We start from the raw sequence: 7,354 nt of genomic DNA on the forward strand, positions 1-7,354 counted from the left end.
GGTCTGCGATTAGGAGGTATCGTGAGACTGGTCTCTACACGCGGCGACCAGGAATTGGACGAACACGATGTACATCCGCAAGAGATGACCGATTTGTTAACCTCGAGGTGCTGAGAAACCGCTTTCTGACAGCGTTTGAGATTCACTAGAGGCTTCAAGCGGCACGCGGAGTCATTCTTAGTGAACGGAACATGAGGCGAAGGATAAAAGAACGTAATTTACGGGCAGGAAGACCAGCCCGAGTACCAGAACTCGAGAGACACCATCGTGTTGCGCGATAACGATTTGCTCGTAAACATGTGAATTGGCTATCGACCAATGGAGCAAGTTCTTGTTTACCGATGAGTGCTGAGTAGCATTAAGAGCACCAAATGGTCGTGAGAGAGGGTAAAGACGCCATTAAGGACGGTTTTTTCCCAACACAACACGTCAGACGGTCAGTTACAAAGGTAGGTCTGTTATGGTATGGAGAGGTGTATGTTTGGAGACACGTACGGAGCTTGTCATCGTAGATCAGCGCCTAACAGCAGCCGGGTACATTGAAGAAATCTTCCAAGACCATGTTGTACCACTTATGGATTTCATTGGTCGGGAGGATTAACTCTAATGCAGTTTAACGCCCGCGCTCATAGCGCCCGCGTTGTGGAATCGCACCTTGCTGATATCAGGATTCAAAAACTGGCTTAGCCTGCTCGCAGTCCAGACATCAACCCCATAGAACATGTCTGGCACATGCTAAAAAACAGTGTATGTGCACTGCCCAACCCACCAGAATCACTTGGTGAGCGAAAAACCGCTCTAGTCAGAGTGTGGGATAAAGTTCTTCAAGAAGTAATTAAAACATCCTCCAAAGCATGCCAGAACGCATGCAGGTCACCATAAATGCTAGAGGAGTTAACACGCGGTATAAACTAGGTTTTTTCTTTGGTGCAGAATTAGTTTTTTGCAAAAACTTTCAATAAGCGATTTCGACAAAAGCTGTATTTTTAAATTTTTCCCATTTTTGATTAAAAAATTGTAACTAAACTTGTGTATAAACTGTTTAACTAATAGTTATAGCCAAAATAATAACCATATATTGATATTCTAAAAAGTTTTATCGTAGTTTTGCTTTGGGCCACTTTTTCTGCCGCTGAGTGTAGTTAGTAACTGTCTAAAAAGAAGTGTCACTAAAAATAGGCCTAATTAATGCATTATTAACTCTTCAATATTTGATACTATTTCTTCTATTTCATAACATATCATAAAAACCTTTATCTACATAGACATCAAATTACCATGGAGAGCAAACTTAAAGGGGAAGATGTAACATTTCAGTTTTCATAGACAAAGTTATAAGTCTTCGCGAGGCGAGGAAGTTATAAGAGTCAAGCCATACATGTAAGTATTTAGTATCTACATATAACATATACTACGAAGTACACACTTTATTTAATATCAGTTTTAGCCCGCGACTCCGTTCGCGTAGACTTATAGCATAGAGAATGCTATAAACTATAGAATACATATGAACTACGCGGATTATAAGCCATTTTATAGTTCTAGTTGTCGAGAGATTTTCGTGACGAAAACTATCCCATATCCTGTTTCGGGTCTTAAAAATTTCATCCAAATCGATTCAGTGGTTAAGGCGTGAAGAAGCTACATATAGATACAGTTACTTTTGTATTTATAATATTAGTAGAGACTTTGTTTGAACATACTTGAGACTCGTGATCACGTAAATATAAGTCTTATATTGTTTGGTTGACAGAACTTACTTTTAAAATGAGACTAAAATAGCCTGTATGACAACGGACTTTTATGCATTCATATTATGAACGATATCATGAAGTATTTTTGTTAAAGGGATGTGAAGAATAAAAATAGCCTAAGTATATTATGTTTAATAATTATAAGGTTTTTTATAATTTGAAACTTACAGAGGAAATGTTTTTAAAGTATGTAAAAGAAAAAGAAATTTAAAATCATGCAATGCATGCATGCAAAATCAATGCTATCTATATTAAAACTTCTTTGCATTTAAATTAAATTTATTTTGAGTAAAAATATAGTCTCTGAGATTTTTAACAGTACATAATCAAGATTTACTTGTCCTATATGTTCCCATTTTATTTTACATTCTATAGAGTACTTAACAAAGTACATAAAAATATGCGTCTTTGAGTCTGTAGTGTTTTCCACGTATCAATGAAAGAAAAATTTTATGTAGTTTGAAACCTTTTAATTATGAACTTAACATTTATTCAGTTGGTCTTGTTTTTTTATTTTAAATTCAAAAATTGTGATACTCATTTAATTTAAGCGGCCCATGCTGTGCATAACAGTTGGGTAAAGGAGAAAGGTCGGAAAGACAAGAAGACAATATTGATGGAAATAATCAAATCAATCTTCTTCATTAAAAGAAAATGAAAAAAAAAACCTAAGCAACAAAAAATGTGTCCTCTTTGCAGAGTCTTGGTAACTTACAAATTTTATTACTCGACTTGGAGGATGACTCTACCGAAATTTTACTGAGAGTTCTTCACAGTATTTGGAAAACCGAGCATTGTGTTGGACGAAAAATTGGCCGCTGAGTCTTGGGCTTCAGCTACTTGGGAAGTACAAAACTCATCTTTTACTCAATCTATTGCAAACTAAATATAACTTTACAAATATGTAGAAACCTGTTCTTTAATTTATTCAAATTGGTATCGCAATTAGGAATACTTACAGAATATTTGTATAGACATTATTTATTGTAGAGTATGATGAGAAACCAACATTTACATTTTTAAGTAACATCAATATAACCTAAAAAAATTAGTTATAACATACAGCGATGCGAATGCGAAATTTTGTCTTCCTTCAGGTCTAAAAGTATACAATAATAGTCTTATATTGTTTTACCTAATTTTGTCATAATATATGCGTTTAACTAAATATGTGTACTTATAATACTGTAAAAAAAATATTCTTAAAAAAAATATTCTGCATTCTACTTTATTTGTCTCTTGGAGTCGACGTAATACTTTTCATAAAATCAACGGTTAGTACTAGTTACTACTTTGTTTTATTTCCTTAATATCATATATATCCATTTCTTACTTATGTTATAGGTTATCTTAGATTTTATACGTGGATTTAGTATAACCTATAAGTGATGTTTTGGGGCCTCATGTTTACACTAGGAATAGATTCTTATAAGATTTACTGGTACAGAATGTACGTGATCAGGCCAGTGTGACGTACAAATAGTCATTCTACATGACAATTTTGTATGCGTCTCAATGTTTATAATTTCAGTGGATACAGAGTGACATAGAGAGACGACATAGTCCATGTCACATCAACGAATTACTCGAGGGAGTTTATGATCCAGCTGTCATAAACATTAGAACAAGTTGGCGACATGTGATGTGACAGATACTTACAGTTAAATATTAGCGGCGAGTGGACAGTTGGACAGGTGATGGTGCGGTCGCGATGATTCCTCGGCAAGCTGGTTTTCACAGTGTGTGTACACGAAATCCGATGATATCCGTCATAATCTGGTACAAGCCACGGGATTACGCGCGTCCACCCGCACCCGGCCGTCACCCACTAACGTAAACACAGAGAACAAACCGAATACGAATCCGATACCGATAAATCAAAGCGCACGATCGCGGCGACGTCGCTTATCCGCTAAATCCTGTCGGGATCGCGTAAAAAATACTAGTATTAAAAACAGTCTTAAGTGGGCTTACGTACGCGGCGCGGTGCGGCCCGCGCTGGCTCTAATCTCGGCCACTTCCCGGAGCAATTTGAACCTAACTCCACCACTCTATACATCATCCGGCGGCCGCCCGCCCACCGCGCCGGCCCGCCGAGCACGCGAGCCCCTCCGCTCGTCTCGCTCACTCGCACCGCGCGCGGCTATAGCTATCTCCCTCCCCCTGAAATCTCGCCACACTGAAAATTCAGTGCGTGGTGTAGCGGCGCGCGGGGCGGGGGGACGCAGTCAGCTGGCCGAACTTGTGCGAATAAAATCGACTTTTTATCGGCTCGATGACGCTTCGTGACGTCACTGTTTACTTCTGCCTGTCAAGTGTGGACACTAGATCTCTGACGGACTACCGTGACGTACCACCGTTCATATTTAGAGAGGTGGAAAAATATTTTGTTTGTACTGACTGTAGTTTCAACCGTAGTTATAGTGGTAGAGTCTTTACCAATGTTTTAGTATTTTTATTTACTTACTTATATGTAAGTAATTATAACAAGTTTGGAGATGGAAAGGACTGAAGTTCTATTTTAAGGGTGAGTTAATCTGGGTTCATCATCTGCGTCTAATAAATTGTGTTATAAAAACTCATTTAAATGGTGCAATATGTTTTCCTTATAGCGTAAAATAATTGCAGTTTAAATCGCGGCGTGCACCGGAGTGGGGCGCAATAAATCGCTTGGCGCTCGGGCTCGCTACGTAAACAGATCGCGCGCATTAACCGCGCGTCGGCGTACATAAAGAGAGCGGTATAAATATAAAGTTCCCACTCGCCGCCGCGCAAACTTAGCTAAACAACGCCATAATTGCCTTCATTACTTAAATTACTGAAATTATTTATTCAAAAAGCTGGCAACATTTAGCTGCAGATAGCTCCACCCTCTTTATCAGTGAGAGCCAATGGGTGTGCGTACCGTGCGAAAGGGCGGGGCATGCGCCAATATGGCGGCAACCTTCTCGTAGCGCTCGCTCCTGTACGCTCGGGGCGCGCCGCCGGTGCATGCTGTTTCAGTCTGTTTTCACGCGTCGACTTTCACGTGTTTTCGAGTGGTTAATTAGTTTGGCATTGTTAATGAGTGCGACCGTAGCAGGCAGCGGTGCGTAGTGTTTGCTACGCAGCCTCTACGTAACAGCTACGAGTCTACGGCCGACGCGACATCAAACGCCGCCGTCGTGGATGCGCCGTCGGCAACGTTCCGACGGCGAACAATACCTGCTTCTTATATCAATTCCATTCATTTTATTTGATGTATAGTCAATGTGTTGGATCTATTTAGTCATCTTTTCTCCAAAAGCAATACGAAGTGTCTTTTTGCAAATTTATTAAAATGTAGTTTCTATAATGTCCTTCCTAATTAATAAATAGTAGGTATTATAACATCATAAGATATTGATTAGATAAGTAGATGTGATATCTTGCAAGTACCTACTAGTAGATGTAAACAATTATACAATTATACAATCAAACCTACTGACATTGCATAACACTTCTTACATTGAAAACAGCGGTAGATACTTTGAATGGTTACCTAAGTATAAGCGTGGCTGACTAATAAAGTGAATTTAGCTTTTTACACTAGTTTTAGTAAGTAAATAAACAACATATTAATCAAACTGCTTGACTTTTCTGATGGATAATTAATTATTAGAAGCCTCTCACAAAATTCAATTTTCTATGGTAATCGATATTTTTCCGGAATATTAAAATTTTATGCCAATCACTCCACGATAAACATAAATAAACATTCTTAAATAACTAAATAAGCTGTAGGTATATTGATTTTGAGAATGTAATACAAGAATTGCATACCTAGGACGGTTCGATATACATTAGTACACCTAATTATAAAAATATTTGAATAAATACATGTTTTCATAATCGTCTATTAGCAACTTATAACTTATAATATTTTTATTTTCAGGTTTAAAACAAGACAACAAAGATAATGCCTTAACATATAATATAATCAATCATATTTTCATACAAATATCTAAACCAATCATATAGTAAGTGATATCACCAATGATAAGCACAACTGCACCTTTCAGTATTCATATTTTAATAAGTATTCTTATTAGATAACATTCCTTTTCAACATTATCATTGACAATTTAGTCATAAATAATACCTATATTTGATACAGAGTACCTATATTCAAGAATTATGAAATCGGGTTATTATATTTTAATATTGATCTGATTCATTAAATAAACGTCTTAACTACAAACAGCATTGAAAATAAGATGTACTCTACAGTACAATATCCTCAAAGGTACAATTCCAAGCATAGTACAACTCCTTTATGCATTTTATTTTATAGGCCAATAGACAGTAAGTCCAGCCTCTCTAAATGAGTGAACGCTTTCTCATTATTCACCGATTAAGGAAAAGAGGCTGTCTCACGAGGAAAGAGATAGCTATACAACCCCAATCAGAACATAATCATAATATATGTGTAACTTTATCAAACAATTTTTTTTATATAAGTCAATAAATATAACTATTTATCGACTAAATGATATACATTTAACTTCAATAAAATAGACAATATTTACCCTTACTCGATTTACTTTTGATACTAAACACGTCTCATAAACTATGAACTAATCACGAATGTTCAAAATTGGTCACAAGTGCAAATAATAAAGATCTTCAATAAGATCCGATGTTATGACACGCACAGTAACAGCATGTTAGATTAACCCTCGCACATGTGTGTCTAAGAACAAACTACTAGTCTTTATTTATGTACATGATACATTCTTGGATATAAAAATAGTTATGTAGAAGACCCCAGACAAAGAAATTTAATAGGTTTAATGATCTTAACATATTCACCAACTATAGTCTATCGTAAAACCATATTTTTTTCGAGACTTGACGGACAGACGTGGAGGAAATCTATTTTAAAATATGTGTAACTCAGGATTTCCATCGCCTGAAATAAATCTTAGGAAAATAGACAATAGGTATTATTTACTATTGACGGAATGTAACAATAACATATTACTTAATAGCAGACATAATACAATTTTATCACGTTGATTCTATACCCGTAGAAATTTTGATCCTATCGCTCCCACACAAACCTTTTCCTGCCAGCTATAAACCTATAGAGGTAAATAAAATAAACATGCGATTTAGTTTCGTTGTTCAATAGATATGCGCGTACGTATGTATATTTCGGTAAGTATAATAGATGACACCAATAAAGCTTACAAGAAATTTACTTTCAAAACTCAATCAACTGTCTCTGTGTCAAACATTCTTCCTTACATACTTTCGCGTTTATAACATCTACCATTGTGCGGAAAAGTTCTTGTAGGACGTTTGCACACAATTTTTTCATGTACTGAATTTCATGAAGAAGACACATGTACACATCGAAACATGATCATATCTATTACTTATCAATAAATATAATCTGATAACAATACTATGTTTTCAATACCTTGATCAGCAGTATCATTTACAATCTTTGTGAAGAAATCCACTAAAACTGATTAAATGATTTTTGTTTTGATATATTTAAATCTACTGGAGTTAAAAAGTAAGTATAGTACAATGACAAATTCTCTGAAGAGACTACTATAAACCACACTATAGCT

At 36.1% G+C, this 7,354-nt stretch overlaps 1 protein-coding gene across 1 annotated transcript in view; it reads right to left on the minus strand.

Annotated features, from left to right (window-relative positions):
* Ptx1 (pituitary homeobox homolog Ptx1) overlaps positions 1 to 3,772 on the minus strand; it is a 42,297-nt gene extending 38,525 nt beyond the window's left edge. The window contains exon 1 of the mRNA XM_076118513.1: positions 3,414 to 3,772. The gene's annotated coding sequence lies outside the window, so the exon portion shown is untranslated. The remainder of the gene's footprint in view (positions 1 to 3,413) is intronic.
* Positions 3,773 to 7,354: the final 3,582 nt, after the last annotated feature.

The sequence above is a fragment of the Anticarsia gemmatalis genome, chromosome 9 (assembly GCF_050436995.1).
Source record: "Anticarsia gemmatalis isolate Benzon Research Colony breed Stoneville strain chromosome 9, ilAntGemm2 primary, whole genome shotgun sequence".
NCBI lineage: Eukaryota > Metazoa > Arthropoda > Insecta > Lepidoptera > Erebidae > Anticarsia > Anticarsia gemmatalis.